The sequence below is a fragment of the Varanus komodoensis genome, unplaced genomic scaffold (assembly GCF_004798865.1).
Source record: "Varanus komodoensis strain SLA01 unplaced genomic scaffold, ASM479886v1 scaffold68, whole genome shotgun sequence".
Lineage (NCBI taxonomy): Eukaryota > Metazoa > Chordata > Lepidosauria > Squamata > Varanidae > Varanus > Varanus komodoensis.
The window spans coordinates 2,821,166-2,838,735 of record NW_025336321.1 but is presented as its reverse complement, the minus strand read 5'-3'; the positions used below and the strand labels follow the sequence as shown (position 1 = coordinate 2,838,735).

The 17,570-nt window shown below is 38.9% G+C and overlaps 1 protein-coding gene across 8 annotated transcripts in view; it reads right to left on the bottom strand.

The window, feature by feature from the left end:
* The window catches only part of CREB5 (cAMP responsive element binding protein 5), a 278,443-nt gene that overhangs the window by 26,671 nt on the left and 234,202 nt on the right, over window positions 1-17,570 (bottom strand). The window lies entirely within an intron of this gene.

Genomic DNA, 17,570 nt, shown 5'->3' with positions numbered 1-17,570 from the left:
ACATGACACAACAATGCCTCATCAGGTTTGCATATTTCAAATGGCTGCATGTATCTGTGACCCAGAGTGGTCTGCTATGGGAACAGCCTCAATTGTGGAACTGAAGCACTGCATATCAAGCAGTGTCCGGTGGGACACCAATGCAAACACATGCTAGGATCCAAAGAACCACTACTGAAGGAGAAAGTGTACTTGAGTTCTTCTGTGAAACTCTGCACAAGTGCTAGTGGAATACTCCTTGTAGCACGGCACCACAATCTGTGGAAACTGCATTGCAACTAAGAAGCACTGCAGGTAAGAAAGATGGAACTGCGGCATATGAACTCCAGTGGACCTTAACAAGTTTGTCCTCACAAAACTGTTCTGGATTTGGAGGGGTTTTCCCCCCATGTAAAACTATTCTGTTTGTTTGGAAACAGCCCTTCAATAAGTAGATTATTTTTTCTGCTAGATGAAGACAATCTTCAGATCCAGGTCCTATTTACTTAGTTATGCTATTTTTCATTCCACCATTTGATTTTGAAATAAAACTCATAGTGTACTTAACATAGTGATAATGTCAACAATACAATAACAATACAATCAAAACAGAACAAGCAATATATTTTTAGAGGCTCTTAAAACCACACTAATAATAATTACAAGATTAAAATAAAAAGTATGCTAACTGCTTCTGTTATTATGTACTCCACAAAATCTTCAACTGTGTATAAATGAGCAACAACATAAAGATTTATTTGTACCAGTTCTTAAAAACAAGAGGTTGACACTTTCAGTTCCTTATAAAGATTGCCACAAGGGAAGAAGGATTTAACACATCCAATTCCTTGAATGTATTTTGAGAAGGCCTGCTGAGAAAAACATTTCACACACTTTTCATTTTGTTTTGTTTTAATTATCTTCAGAATATTTTGATCTCTTTTTGTTTATACTGAGGTCCTACTAGACACCCTTAGAGTATCTTCTTCTCCCATCCCAAATGGCATAGTGTGACAACATAAAATCCAATAGTGACTGAGTTCAGATAATCAATCCACAGTCAATCATAGACAACTCATGAAGGGAACCCATGGTTTACTGTTGGTTTGTAAATGCTGGCTTGTTCATCAAAGTTTGTTATATTGGTTGGGTTCATACAGCACAATAACTCATGTGGCAACAAACACCCATGGTTTCATGACAATCCACACTCAGTTCATGAGTATGGGTTATGTTGTCTGAACCCAGTCTGCTTGTTTGTTTGTATTTTCAGTTTATTTATCCATTTGTTTTCAACTGCCTCTGTTGCAGCCCATCAAAGTGCACTGAGCGATGGATTCATGCAATAGGTAATTTGGAACAATTCCCAAATACATTATTAAAACTCCAACAGTTTTCCTGCACTTTCTTGAGCCTCATCCCTGATTCATTGAAAAATTCCCTTTGGACAAGCTGTTGAAGCATGAGGAAGAAGGAAGCACTTATCACTGAATCAGTGGAGGTTCTTCATGAGACTTCAGAAACTGAAGAATATTTTCCAGTTTCAGAACATAAGAGATGGAACTTATGTTATCACAGCTAACATCACACAAGCAGCACCACTCTGTTTTCATCTGGCTAACAGGCTAATTGTTGGCATTAAGTCAAATGTTGTGAAAAAACCTGAAATACTTGCTGAAGGAATCAAACACTCCATACAATTTTCAATCCAAGGATGCCCTCATTGTTACTTCCCTTTTTGGGTTTTCAGTCTCAACATAGGTGAAACACATGTGAACATCTGTAGGTACAGCTCTGCTTTCACTTAACTAACTGCAGAAGAATCCATCTTCATTGTAATGAAGTGGTAACCAAGTTACCAAAGTAGTTTTTAAAAATTTACAGCTAATGCCTTTTCAGAAAGAGATCTAGAATGTTCTTTTTCAAATTATTCAACTGTTTCATTTCAGCTCACATAAACAAGTGAAGTCAAATGTCATTCTGTTCAGTTTTATTGTGTACATTTTATGAAATAATTTCTCTGCACAATGCTTTCAATTTGAAGAATTTACTGCAAGCATACAAAGCCTCTTACTCTCAGCCAGTATGACACAAAATACAGGATACGTGTGTTCAGAAACATTACACATGGATCTTACTCTGTAAATAACTTTTATATTTTTCCTTTTCTGCTTAAATCACTGAAGTTCAAAAGCCTGCATTTTTTCAACCTCAAGGTATTGCCTTAGCCACTTGTATGTCCCATATTTTTGCCTAACAACCATTCAAAAATGTGCCAAACAACCAGTTACACAGAAAAACATTTTACCTCTAGCCAGGAACTCTTGGTACAAAGGAATTGTTCCTGAATTGCTTCTTGACTATGGTTACCACTACATAACTCTGATTAATACATTGATCCACAGAACTTTATTAAATGTTTCTGCTTAGAAAGCTTGAATCTGGACTTATTCGGAAAAGACAAACATGGAAGGGTGGTAGCCAATGGGACTGGAGGTGTAAAGGAGGTAAGGCGAAGATGCGTCTTCAGTCAGGAAAAGCTTTGCTTGTAAAGTGGGCTGAAGAGATTAAATAGGATGTTTCTTTTGTTCAGGGATGTGGCATAACCCTCTTCTGTTCAGAAAACTGATGATGATGATGGTCCAGATAAGAATTTTCCTACAATCTAATTTCGTAGCAACTCTCCTTTTTTTCCCATAGATACAGCTCAGGAATCTGATGCAAGGAAAATATATGGAGATTTTCACCAACTCTGATTAAGGTATTGCATTTGTTAAAATCGAACATCAATCTAGAATCTCACCCCACTCCCAGCATTTATTGAGACCAACATGGGCTGGACTATTCTACTTGGAAAGGACTTTTCATATGGTATTGTGGCCATTTAAATCAATGGGACAGATTAGCTGAGCTGGACCAAGTCTAAATATCCGTCCTTTTTACCTTTGTACCAGGTATCCAATTTGCATCAAGAAAAATTCCCATTAGCTCAGCCCAATCATGAGGCTGCTGTGTGGACACCCTTTGAGCCAACAATCCTTTAGCTCCAAAAAGCCAATAAAGAAATCTAGTGCTTTTACTTTGGCCGTGTCCACAAATCAGGATACCTGTTCCAAATCAACTCTCTGAATGAAGGAAGCATCATGGCCGTAAAAAAGAGTGAAACAAACAACTTCACCAAGACATTCTAATTCATTCTTACCTCCATTATAAAAACAAGAACAGATTAGGCTTTGCTGGCCATTTTCCTTGCCATATCAAAATATGGAGCCTCTTCTGCTAATTTTTAAACATAATCATTCTTTAACAACGGACAGTAGTAGCTGATGAAATGCACCAAAGAAAGATACAGGAAAACACACCAATGTAAGTCTTTTTCAAGTACGGCATTATTTTTCAAAGTAGAATCTACTGAATGAAATGGGTTGGCCAACTACCATTATTTTGGTAAAGGGCCAGTATCATGTTATATTAAGAGTGTTTATTCAGTCCAAATATAAAACTCCCACAGACTCCTATTTGCCAGAAATTTTATAAATGGTGACTATTAGTCTCTACATGTGCCCACGCACTATTTGTCCAAATGATTCTGCTTTGATGATGAAGTGCACCATTTGCCATTATAAATGGGATATTTCTCAAACTCTCCCCCCTCCCTGTTTCCCTGAAGTGTCAGGAATGAAAAAGATCTTAATGTGAGAAGGAACGCCCTGCCCAAAACGCACACGCACAACTATTAAATATTGTGACTTTTACTCTCAGAAGAATACATTATTCTGTTTTCTTTCCACAGACCCTTCAACCACATCTACTTTTTTGAGATTGCAAATCAAGAAAGGCAGTGAGAAGCTTGACATGCAGCTGGTTTCTGTCAATAAGGGTCATTTCTATTTGGTCTGTATACTTTACAAGCTCCCTGTTCACTTCTCCCAAGGGAAGGGTGGGCCAGCTGCCCTGGATCCAAATCCTGGTAAGAAACCAGCTATCTACCTCATCATGTCCCAGAGCAGCAACAGCAATTGCCCAACTCAGTTTCTCCTTAACTTCATGCTTAGATCAGCTCTGTACTGACAGGAGTGTTGTACAGATCTCACAAAATGTTTACTACATATACACAATGGCACATTGTTGGGTAAAGTGTTTCTGCATTCGCTGTGAAAAAAGAAATATTTGTGGAAACTCCTGTTCTCCAGCTCAGTCTTTATAATCAATTTTAAGTGCAAAGCCCTTTAAAAACCACCTGAAAACCTGTAAGATATTTTTGTTCCCTTCTAATGTTAAGATACTGCTCTGTCTCTCTTTCTGCATTGCAGCCTCATCTAAACCTAAACATATGGGTGTGATAATATGAACCAATTCTATATGGTACTGTAAGTATTATTAACATAGTGCATATGAAATACTTTAAATGCCAGAATGTACCATATGGATTCTAATTAATACGGTTTCAATTTTCTATTAGAGACTAGTATGCAAGTTGGAAGTCGCAAGATACAGAAGCAGCACAGGAAGAAAACTTCTTCCATGTTTCTCCAGTAATACTTTATAGGCAATTCACATGAAAACATGCTGGCTTTTTGTAAGCCAGCTTTCTACTCCAATTCATAAAAAATATAATACATCTCTATCCAGCAATGCAACTGAAGACACTAATGACAACATTTCAGAAATGGATAGAACTTTTTATTATGGGAACACATACGGAAATGTATGCCATGTGAGAGAAATGGCTAATGATTTCAAGGAAGGGATGAGTATTCCAGAAATCCACATCAAGTATTCCAGAAATCCACATTTATATAGTCAATGCCAATGTGCCAATCTTTCTCTTACCCCTGGGTTCTCTTATATTCCTTAACAAAGAAAGAATATAGTGGTTGGAAATACCTTGATAGTCACGAACTGAATGAGAATCAGGGTAATCAGGCCTTCTTGTGAAATTGGGATATGGGCAGGGCTTGTTCAGTCCAGAAAAACCAAAGGAAACGAAGAGGCAAAACTTTAATGCAGTACTGGAAAATGCTTTTTAAAAAAGTAACAGTTCTTGCAAACCGTATTTTTGCATCTGTGGAAAAGACTGTCACCTATCAAAACACATCAGGCATTTTAGGTGATGACTATTTGATTTTTAAAAAAAGAAAAATTTCCAGTACCATTTGAGGTTTTCATTTCTTCTTTTGCTGACTTCAGTCTAGAATGCAACATGATGTGGATGGAATTCCTGAAAATGTTGTCCAGATTCTATCGGGAGCCGCCTGTCTTTTTGGCCATTCCTTATTTGTGCAGGCTAAATATGCAAGTGGAGGAACATGGCTATCTCATGCCTTCCTTGTGCATTTCAATCTCCCACTATACCTGGAGTTCAATGTTCTGGCAAGGGCTTAATGCTCCATTATTTGGGAAGACTCTCCAAATGATTTCAAAACTGATTAGGCCAAGTATTCTGTACAAGTCAAGAAATCCACAGTCATGTTGTGTGAACAGACTGTGTTATTCAGTATTTTTAAACTATTTCTAAATTTCATTTTATTTTTACAATCTTTCAACAAAACCAAACATCAGTGAAAAACTGCTGAGGATAGAAAGCAAGAGTAGAACCACAAACCTGTACACAGAAAAAAGGGGAAAACCAAACCAAACCAAACAATAACAAAACATATAGCCACAGTAATGATCAGAGATACATTGAACTGGCCTTGAAAGTATTGCAAATAATATTGGTGCTGGATGTTCGAGAGTGGAAAGCCCTACAATATCAAGGGTTTTTTTGTTTTTTGTTTTGACTGTTTTATCTTATGGAAACAGAACAGAAACTGTTAACTGGCTAATACAGTTACACAGTTTCAGAATATCATCTACAAAAACACCAGATTCCTGCTTTGCATAATGTCTAATTATTGGCTGCTATCTTTCTCCTCTAGTAGACAACTCTTTAGCAACCTTGACAGAATGCTTTGAGGAACAAAAGTAAAATAGAAGCCTAGCACAATCCATTCATTTCAAAGTTCTCAGAAACTGCAATGAATCTAATGAATGAATCTTCTACTGCAAAAGAATAATACCCCACAATCCCAAAAATATTTTAAAAAGTGGCTTGGGGTAACGAATTTAGAACAATCTCAGATTTTAGCCCCTAAATGTGAGTCACTTGACAACTTTTAACTTTTTGTATTTTATATTTTCATTTGTTGTATACTAGTCTGCTATCTCTTGATTTATTAATGCTGTAATAAATACACAAACAAGAGAACTGCAATTGTAGGGTACAGGTGCCAATATATATAGGTTCCAACACAGGTGTCAACAACTACTGGACTGCAGTTACAACAGGTACCATATTTTATTCTTAATTGCTCCCCCTGCCTGGAGCTTTCCAGATGTGTTGGATTTCAAAACCCATCTGCCCTAGCCAACATAGGCAATAGCCAGGAATGCTGGGATTTAGTTCAAAACATAAGGGGGGAAACCAGGTTGGGGCAAGCTATTCTAGGCCAATCCACTGATCTAGAAGTAACCTTCCTGAGTCCTTTGTGTATAACGTCCCCATGCCTACTGCCAGAAAAACTGTAGGGCTCCATTTATTATTTGGAGATGACTGCTATTCAGGAACAGAGACAAGTTCACAGCTTTTATCCTGTGTGTATATGTGTGCGGTTCTATCAGAGCAGCTGTAAAACTGTTTGCTATTAAGCTGAGATATGACTGGAGAAAGCAGACCCTGCAGCATTAAGCTTGCAAACCACACCACACAGCTCATTCGTTTTAACAAGTATCTTGTGTGCTGAAGCCACAGCAGTCTTGAATCCAAATCTGCCTTGTTGGTGAAAGAGTTTCCCACAGAATGTTTGCATCTTACCACAGTCTAGAAGCTTAATAATCTATTATCAGCATGGCCAATAAGCTCCTCTCCTGCAGCTACTTCTCCTTGGAAAATGGCCAAATTATAGAAGGCAAGTTGTAGGGGAATGTGTGTGTGGGGGGGTGTCAAACAAACTAAACGAGGCAAGGGTGGGAGGAAGGGAGTTGGGCAGAGGAAGACTGGGGTGGTTAACTCTTGTCTAGTTATTTTCCCTCCTGAGGGTAAAGCAGTAAGATATAATTTATCACACATTCTGATGGTGTTCCAGCTGGCAGCAGAGAGACAGCTATCTGTTTATTAATTGGATTAGTCTACTTATTTATCCGTAGAGGGCTTAAAGGTGCAGCCACAGGGCAAGCTGTGCCAGTTTCTGCAGCTGGACATTCAGGAAAAATGAGGAAACAGCATTTTCACCCCTGCTGTTCTGACAGCACCCGTCCATGACTGGCTTTACCAGATGCCTTTGATGTGAAAGAGCCTGACTGTGGAAGAACCTTCAGTGTTGACTGATATGCTAGACAGGTGACATTTCTGTGCTTTTGGGTAGAATTCCAGTAATATATTTCTTTCTCAAAAAGAAAAAAAGAAAAAAGCATGCTTAACTTTCCCCATTCCAACTTCTTTGGTGGGGTGATTAAAAAGAAAGAAGCAGGATAGAGAGAAGGAAACATTTAGGAAGCAATGTATTTCTGTTGGGCTTTTTCAACTAGTTTTTAAAAAGGCCTTCCAGTTTTCTATCAGCACAGTTCTTATCTTAACCCAGTGCAGTGTCAGAATTATGATATGCAGTTGCCACATAATGGATGGAAGAGCAACTCGGCTGCGGCAAGGTGGCCTTACTCAGTTCACCACTTTAAAATGGCAACAACAATGTAAAATAAAGAAGACATGACTTTCTCCAGTGCTAAAGAGACAGAGAATGCATCCTTCAAAGAATTAAATGCCAAAGCATTTAAAAATGTTAAAAACAAAGGAACACAAAATTGCAGGATATTGCTTTTGGGTAGTGGCATCCTTTTCATAACTCATGTTTAAATTATAGGATGATGAATTGCCTTCTGGCGTTGTGAAATCCATCAGCTGAATGCTTCACTTTTGAGGAAGTTTTAAAAAAACAAAACTTTAGAAATTTAAAAGGGCAAACAAACAAAATGTTGTACCATAATTAAAACAGAAAAAGCAAAAACTGTCCAATAGGAGCCCTGACAACTTATTCTACACAGTTTCCACATACTCACAATAGGCATGCTAAGTATAAATGGGGAAAAGGGGAAAAATTGAATTTTCCAACATCAGAATATTGTTGCTGATAAACTATCTCGAGTAAAGACATTGGAGTCCGTTGAAACAAATGAGTTAACTATTGTGTGTTTACTGTAAGCAGTAAGGTGTGCAACTGATCACTGATACTGGTATAAATGCATTTCCTTTGATGAAAGCTACTGATAGAACCTTGCTTTCTGGGGCAATACGGAAGTGCTGTAATTAAATACAATTTAAATACATAGATTCAATCAACCTGTATACATACATTCAGTAAGATATTTATTGATACGAGTTATTTTCTGAAGAAGCCTCTGAGCATGGATAGATTTCATAAATTTTAATAATTGTATTCACTTTCAGTGAACCTATTTGAATTCATATAGGGAGATTTTAACAGACCCTAGTTTGGATCTGAGCAATTGTTAACTTAGGCCTAATGATAGGTTTTATTGCAAATAGCCTCTTTTCTTTGATAAATTAGTTAATGATCGTTGTACATGTTATGAAATGCTTTTTTAGAGAATAAGCATTACCATCACTACCAAACACTACTTACAACCACCACCACCAATTTAAAGCCAAAACATGTATTATTAAGTACACAGCAGTTATGTGTGTGTTGTTTTTTAAATTTGTATTCCAGAAGAGGTTCTAGAAGTGAAAAGCCCCTTACCTCCTGTGCTTATTCTAGAGTAACAATGAAAATAAGATGAGCTGCTAGATACAGACTTAATGTAACTTCTATTTTGGTTCTGGGACCAAGGTTTATAAAGATATTACACTGGTCCTTTCTTACCCCACCAACCCCTGGTTATTTTCCAAGTGTTGACCTACAAAGCCCTACATTACTTGTGATAGTAGTACCTGCAGCAGGGAGTACCTGGGAACACACCCTGAAATCATGGGTTGTGTTGTGCTGCTGTCAAAATTCAGTGCCATGGCAAAAAAAATCCTGTAATTTCCCTTATAACAAGTCAGAGAAAGGGCAGGAACCTTGTTTTCAAGCAAAACTGTACCCCAAGATTTCCAGTACTGTAATTTTGTTTGAAAAGAAATACTTGTTTGAAAGGATACTCCCCACACTCTGATTTCAAGAAAAATAGGCCTTTGCTTTGTTGCTGCTACTGCAGCACTGATAAAGTTTTGGGGCCAGTTCCTGGAATAACATTTTTTCTTTCCTTTTTTTTTTTTTTTTTTTTTTTGGGGAATACTTCCATGCTGCTGAATTGCAAAATGCAGGTTGCAGAAATGCTGTGTTTGGAGATTCACATGGCCTGCTTCCTGAGCTAAAGAAATGCTTCTTCCTGTACAGTCATGCCCTACAACCATCAGTAGAAGTCCTTTCTCCATATTCACTTCGAATCTAAAACAGAGTAAGAAAAGGATGGGGATTCCATTCACAGGGGCTGTCAGAATCCAGGCCAAAGCCAGGAGGACAGACCGTGGCCCATGGAAAGCATGCCACCTGGGTAACCACGTGATTGTCTGTCCAGTCAGTTCCGCCCAAGATCCATGTGGCGGGCAAATGGTGCAGAGTTTTTGCCATGTGTAACAGCCAGAGAACAGCCCTTCTCTGTCTCATGGCTGCTGGAGCACCCACCCCCCACAGCAAAGATTCAGCACCACAACTCTCCCAAACACCAAATGAAGTCAAAGAAGAGGGACCGGGGTACAGAAAGCGGAAGGGCAATTAGATAGCAGCAAGATTATACAATATCCCAGTTCCAAGCATGCAAACTCCTTTTTGCACCACAGAAGCAAATATGATTAAACTAGCCCTAAACTACTCCTTAGTCAAAGCAGACCCCCTGCAATGAAGACTGCAGCATTTGATCAGTGCATGAGACCTCTTGCCAGGCTGAGACCAACAGGAGACAAAAGAGTCTCCTGTTTTGGAGGAGCCAAGCCTTTTTCAACCCTCTCCCCTGGCAATGGAGTAATGCCAACCTGCCAATCCCAAGAGGCCTCAACTTCTAAAGTTGTTAGCAATTCACACTGTTACTGTCCAAGGCCAATGGTTCTCAGCTAGGCATCCTTGGTCCCACCTTTGCTGATAAGCCTGGGAGCACAGATCACTCCTTTATCCTTCGCAGTTAAATTTAGGCTAACCCTTCCTAGGTCTTTGTTATGCCATGTCATGTCATGTGAACCCAGATTCATCAGAACTGAAGCGTAAATCACAAAAAGTAGTTGCTCCTTTTCTTGCTGCTGCTCACACAAGGAAATGGTCAGACCCTGCCTTCTCCATCATGCCCATGATGTTCTGATTTAAGCCCCAAAAATCTTTATTGTTACAGATAACATTTTTATTCAGACTTTTAAATAGGATCTCACAAGCGAATAAAATGCCTTATGAATTGGGATAGGAACAATAATCTTTTTCCACAGTTATGGGTATCACTTTATTCATTTTAGATCTCCAGTATTACCCCCACACATGTGTTCCATATGATAACCTGCTTTTAAAAAAATTTCCCAGAAACCTTTATATGGTTGAAATTATAAAAGTCATTGCACAAGAATAAGCCTGAACAGCAAGGGGCATTCCCGTTATAGATTAGCTTACGGAAATTTAACAAAGATATCCTCCAAGACTGATTAGATCTCCCTGTGATCTCCCTTTTTATTGTGTAACTGTCTGAGACCTATCTTTGTTTTATTAAATTTTTTCATCCAAATTATTATGAATGAAGGGTCCAAACGACACATGGCTCTCTTATTATTTAGGGCACACATCAACAAGATTTTAAAAAAATTCATTTTCTCGCTGCAAGCATACTGAATAGTTTTGCGTAAATGAAGCTTATAATTACACATATAAATCAGGCCAATGTGGTATTCCTTGTGATCTCTTTCAACAGTCTCCCTTGAGGATAGGAATCCCATCTGCTTCACTCCATTCAGGCTAATTGAAGGGCACTGACTTTTCAAAATGGATTCATTAATGACCCCATTGCACACTTTCTCAAACTTTGTCACAGTAGACCTCCTTAAGCCTAGAAGTGGGGTGGGGGGAGAACAGCTGGACTATTCCCAGATGAGGCTCCGAGCCACTTCACGCAAGGTGTCCACCATGTGTGGAGTAACTGCAACGGCCATCATGGCAGCTCCATGCAATGAGTTCTTTTGTGCATTTCAACTCACACTGCCTTCACTGGGATGCCTCTGTGAGTACGGCACTTATATTTTAAAATTATAATAATTAGTTCCAATGTGCATCTATACATATGGATTAGCATTGGTATTTCCTTGTTTTTTGCCAGTGTGGCACCCTATTACACCCTCAGCAGCCCTTTCCAGATCATTTATTTATTAGATTTATATCCTGCTTTTTCCTTACAATGAACTCAAAGAGGCTTACATCATTCTCCTCCTCCTGCTCTCAATCTTATCCCCACAGCAACAACCCTATGGGGTAGGTTGGGCTGAGAATCTGTGACTGGCCCAAAGTCATCCAGTGGGCTCCATGGCTGAGCAGGGACTAGAAGCCAGATTGTCTGAGTCTCAGACTCATGCTCTTAACCACTACACCACACTGGCTCCAAGACCAGTGGTCCTGGGCACTCAGAGCTCCAGATGAGATGAAGAGCCTATTCAGACATCTCCCCCACCTCATGGATGGTAGAAGAGAACAGGGCAGAGGAAGGCCAGTGTCAAAGGTAAGCATGACTAGGCAACTGCCAAGGGCCACCAACCTGGTGGGACCCCCTGACAAGCACCCCTGGAATTGTTCCTCCTCTTCTCCACCATGACCTGTAGGTTCAGCTACTCATTCTGGTCCAGACAACAGTGGTAGTGAGGAGGAGGAGGAGGAGGAGGAGGAGGAGGAGGAGGAGGAGGAGATGCTCCGTTTATTTGACAGTTCTCTGCCTAACAAGCAAGCGAGAAAGGGGACAAGAAGCGATAGCAGCTGGTGACAGTGGAAGGCAGACTCATCGAAGGAGGTTTTTGAGAGACGCTTAACCTTGCGGCCTGCACTGGGGCACCAGAGACGTAGGAATAAGGGACGTTGGCACAGCCCTGCTTCTCCCTCCAGCTGACTGATGATTGCATGAGAGAAAAACAATTGAAGAGGGCTCTTGTCGTGGCTAATTTGTGAATATCATTCCTCCAGAGTCATTCAGGATTCTGATTCAAATGCAGTTAACTTATTGGGACATTTGAACTGCAAAACATTCAAGCCTGTTAATGCTTTTAAGAACCCTGAGTTTTGAGTTTTTTCTAGAATGACACCTCCACAGCACCATCTATGCAAATGTCTATGGTCTCATCATTCTTGATTTAGTCTTGATATAAAACAAATGCAGATGTGTTGGCAGCCTGTTTTTTTCTTTTGCTTTTTGAATACAATGTTACAAAACACTTGCAAACTTATTCCTGCTTTGCTACTAATTTCATATGCATTCAGCAACTATAAATATGAAGGCCAAAATAATTTCAATATGTTTTCTTCACTATCATAAATGAAAAAGATGGCTTGAAAGAAGAAGAATGAATATGCAGGTGCCATGAATGCCAAATTTTCTTCATCCATTACTAATATTTTTGCAAAATAATTATATGTTTAACTGCATGATGTGAAAGGATTTATACACTTTAAAGGCAGCATACTAGTTTATTACGACTTTATGGAATAAATAGTGATAGAAAGCCAGGTTGCACTGTGCTCAGTTAGACTGCTCAGCCAAGAACCAAATATTTTTGTTTTAACAACCAGATACTAATACTAGTTTTCAACTATATAGCAAAGCAAATAGACATACGCCTACATTTTAAGACTTAGATTGCCTTTTCTGTGTATACATACAAAACCAAGCTTCAAACTGGCATGCTCTCCCTGTGAAAAACAGCAAATTAGAGAAACCATCACTGGAAAATCTATTCTTATATTAAACTTTCTGGGTTTGCATTCTTTTATTTAGCAAGATTAGATCTCTGTTTCTCAACTTAGAACTTAAATTGAAATCGCTATGGCAAACCATATAAAGATGAATTACTGCATGCAAAATAATGACACATTTTTCTAATAATGGGCAAAGTTAGTAAATATGTATTTTACAAAACATATTTTGTAAATTATTGTCAGGCCACAAGCCAGTGTCTTGGCAGACTCGGAAGCTGCAGTCTTATAACCGCTTGTGAGTAAATCTTACTGAACTTATTGGTACTTTCTTTTAGTAAACCTGATTGGATGAATTGAGCCAACTATTGAACTGGGTTGTTTCTACATAACTTATGTAGGATATTTCAGTTGTGTGCTACAAAACACTGAAGAAAACGTTTCCAAGCATGCCAGATGTTACCATTGATCCATGGTCCTAAGCATACTTCACTACAAATAAGTTCTAGCTAAATTAATAGACAAGACCTTCAAATATATATATCTTGGATCCTGAGGAAAAACACGGGCAAAATAATGGGCCAAAGGTAACTCAGCTGTTTCCGTTCTCTCTCCCACAATTAGGTTCCTGAAAAGTCATTGTTGCTCAAGGAAAATGCTTCCATCTGATTTTTCTGATATCTCTCCTTAGCCTCTCCATTCCCACATCATAGCCACCCCATTCAGCAGGGTACTGCAAGTATAAGGACTGCTGCTTCAGGGAAGGGAATAAAAGCTGCCAGAGCTGCTCAGGATCAAAGCCATTCTTTCTAGAACCAATATGCAGGTGAATATATGAATCATGTCCTGTTACTATCAGCTTTAGAACCTTTGCAAATGACAGGCAATTGTGTTTTCTTTTCTCAGAAGTTTTCAAGTTAAATAATTTCTCAATTGATCCTTCAGTATTTCTAAGGACAAGATCTTGAAAAACAATTAGAGTTAACTGAACAAATAGTGCCAGAAAAATCTCTTTTATAAATAAGATCTGTTTATACCCCTGGGATCATACTGTAAGAAATAATCTGCCAATGGAACCTGACATTTCTAATTCTGTGCGTGGGTGCAGACACACATGTGCAGAAGCATGCGTATGTGTATGGCCCCACTTCTCTCACACAGGTGCCCCATCCAGGATAAAAATGGGATAACTATGGTACAAGTATTACAGGGTAGATGGGAGAATCCATTTCACTACACACATAAGGCTGTCAGCTGGGGACAGCTGAACAAACAGCGAGCAAATGTCTTTATGAAGACGGCCAACAAGTTACACCCATAATTTCATCTTTGCTAATCAAAACAACTCATAGTGATGTGGGGCCAGGGTTGATTTCCTAGCCTCTATGTTACAGAATGTCAAGATGCACTTGAGGTACCACCTCACTGATTTATAGTACACAATCTGATGTCAATCCAAACTAGCAAATTCCATGTGAAATTATGCAAAGCTGACGTGTTTCCTTGGAAATATTGTATGTAAAATAGCAACATGATGATGCAGAACTGCTCAACTAATAAAGCTAACTAATCTTATAAGCTAATTATTTGTGAATGAAAAAGAAATTAATGTTTCAATAATGAAAAGTTTAAAATGTTAGCTCTACCTTGTTATTCGTCCATCAAATTACAATAGTCATCCAGCTGAACAATGTGACATTTAAGTCTTCACAGAAATAGCATCAGAAAAGAATAAAGGAAACTAAAGAGAATAGTGGATGATCAAGTTAGGAATTGCTGTAATAGGATATACAAATAACAGGACTCAGTAATATAAATTATGGTTAAGTAGCATATAAAAGATATTTGCTTGCTTGCCTGTATACTTCAGAGCCCAATTCAGGTGCTAACTTTAATCTGTTAAGTTCTACATGGCTTGGCACCACAGTACCAGACAGAATGCCTTTCCCAACACTCAGACAGTGGTTACAAGTGAGAAGAGCTTTTCAGTGGAGGCCTCCCTATTTTGGAATCATCTTCCCACTGAAGCCCACCTTGGACCAACTCTGTCATCTTGTTAAGACTGTCTTCTACTCGTAGGCATTTAATGGCATATAATAGCCATTTGGGACATGACAGCTGTTTAACAAGTGTAGTATGGTTAGTGCTTAAGAGCACGGGACTAGGACTCAGACGATCTGGGTTCGAGTCCCCACTCAGCCATGGAGATCATTGGGTGACTTTGGACCAGTCACAGACTCTCAGCCCGACCTACCTCACAGCGTTGTTATTGTGAAGATAAGATCTATAGAAATAAAATTGAAATTGTTTTAGCTGTTTAAATAGTTTTACATTTTATATGAAATGTTATGCTGTTTTTCATGGTATCTATATTTTATTAATTTTGTATTTGTATTTTATGCTGTATTATATTGTATCCATGTTTTCAGTTTTGTGAATCGCTGTGAAATGCCCAGCAAGCTTCAGCTAGTGGGGAATATAAAATGAAAATGAATTTTAAATGAACAAAAGCTACTTTGGTGGATGGTTGCAAAACTTAATGCAAAAAAACAAAGTGACTTCATTTTCTTTTTAAACACTTCCCTGAAATCTTATGACAGAAAGCTGAATACACGTACCTGTACTCATCAGTGCCACAGGTAAAAGAATAGTTTAGAACAAAATCTATGGCAAAGTAACAATGCTGCTTCTGTGCAGGTATAATAAATCCACAATCTCTCTCTCTCTCTGTGTGCGCGCTTTCGAAGTCTAAATAGTAGACTAAACAGTTAAGAGTGCTTTAAGTGCCAAACTAGGTGTGATGATCTTACATAGTTTCTCTTTGCACTACTGTCCTCTCCCCACTTTTTTTATTTTTTTACAAACAGCTGGTTACAGGATGGGGTGGTCAGACTGGAAGGCTTCAGAAACTGAGGCTCTACTGGCTTTAATCCTTTGCCCCCATCGTGGTCCAAACAGGAATTTCCCCAGGCACTGCAATGGCTATTTAGAATGGGAGAAAAATGCCTGTTCGGAATAGCTCGGATCCTTGGGCAGGCATTGTGCTTCACCTCAGGTCTGAAATGAAGCCTCACTTTCTGATGCTTTAGATGTCCCTCAAGGCTGTAACAAGGGTCTGCCTTCTACAAGAAGGGCCCCACTCACCCAGTTTGTGGGAATGACCCTTCCCTACATCATCTGATCCCATTAAACTGTGTAGCATTTTCAGGGGAGCTGAGAGAATAAAGTAAAAAGAAGGTAGGGGAATCTATTTCTATTAGCATAGCTGATCCAGCATAAATGGGGATCCAACTTCCAGTATTTTGCTAGAATTGGGTGAAGTCTGCAGGCACATTGGCCCACTTGCAAAAAGAAAAGAAAAGAAAAGAAAAGAAAAGAAAAGAAAAGAAAAGAAAAGAAAAGAGAAAAGAGGTCCGAATCTCGTTCAGTCAGGCCATTTTTCCTTGGGATTTGGGATTCATCCAAAGCAGGCACACATCCCTAGAAAGTCGTGTATCTCTATGATGTCTAATATATTCACAAAAACATTCATTCATGCAATTCTGAACCTGCATACTGGAGTAGAATAATGCAGGAAACTTTATGACACAATAAGCTTTTTTTCCAGAGAGCGTCTAAACAAATCAGTATAAAGTCAGGAATCTTATGTGCGGCACTCTTAATTGTTACTTACAAGTGGTTGCATGGTAATGTAACAGAATCTTAAAGATTTAGTCTGCTTCAGAGCAGTCGGCAGAGAAAAAGCAGTCACTGATGTGGCCAGGACAAATTTCCATGGTTGGATATAAATTTCTGAAGAAAAGCTGTAAGTATGTCGTGTCTCCCCCAATTCAGCAGGTACACAATACAGCTAGTGAACTGCACATAACGTTTAAGAAAACCAAGGAACCAAAATGTTACAACTCTCCCACCCAAACACATATGTGAAGCTATAAAATGAAATATTAACAACGCAGCAAGCTGGCAGCTGGCGCAGCAAGTTACATTCAGTGCCAGCTGTGGCCCCTTTAGAGATTTTTTTTCCTTAGGCATTCACCACTAAATCGACCATTAAAAGCGCACTGATTCACTGGGCAGAGTTGAGCTGAACATAATCAGATATAGACAATAGATTTTACATTTTATGTTTCTAATGCAGATCTGATGACACACGGGACTGAAGACTCGGGCTCCCCATTTAATTCTGAGGGCGGAGGGAGGATTAAAAGAAAAGGCACCACAGTACAAATGGCTCCATTATAAGGTTTAAACTTTATCATGTTAAAATGACAAGCTCATGTCATGACTTGAAGACCTTACTGTGTCTTAAAATAATGGGAGAAATGCTCTGATTCCTGAGCTAATGAACAGTTCTATCATGTTTCACAGCACGTTTACTTTACATCTTAATTCTATGTAACAACTGCAGTATTTTTCTTAGCTACCTGGTCAATGTTAAAATAGGATAGTGGCTGAACAGTTTGTCTCTTTCTGTGTTGAGGATATTAATTTTGAATGGGCTATTTAAAAAGGGGTTGCTAAGAATGGAGGCCAGGTCATATGGCCTGGTCAGTGGCAGCCCATTTGGTGGGATTTCAGGACTGAGCCTGAAAGCCAGGGCACAGCCTTTGTGATGGTGCAGGATTG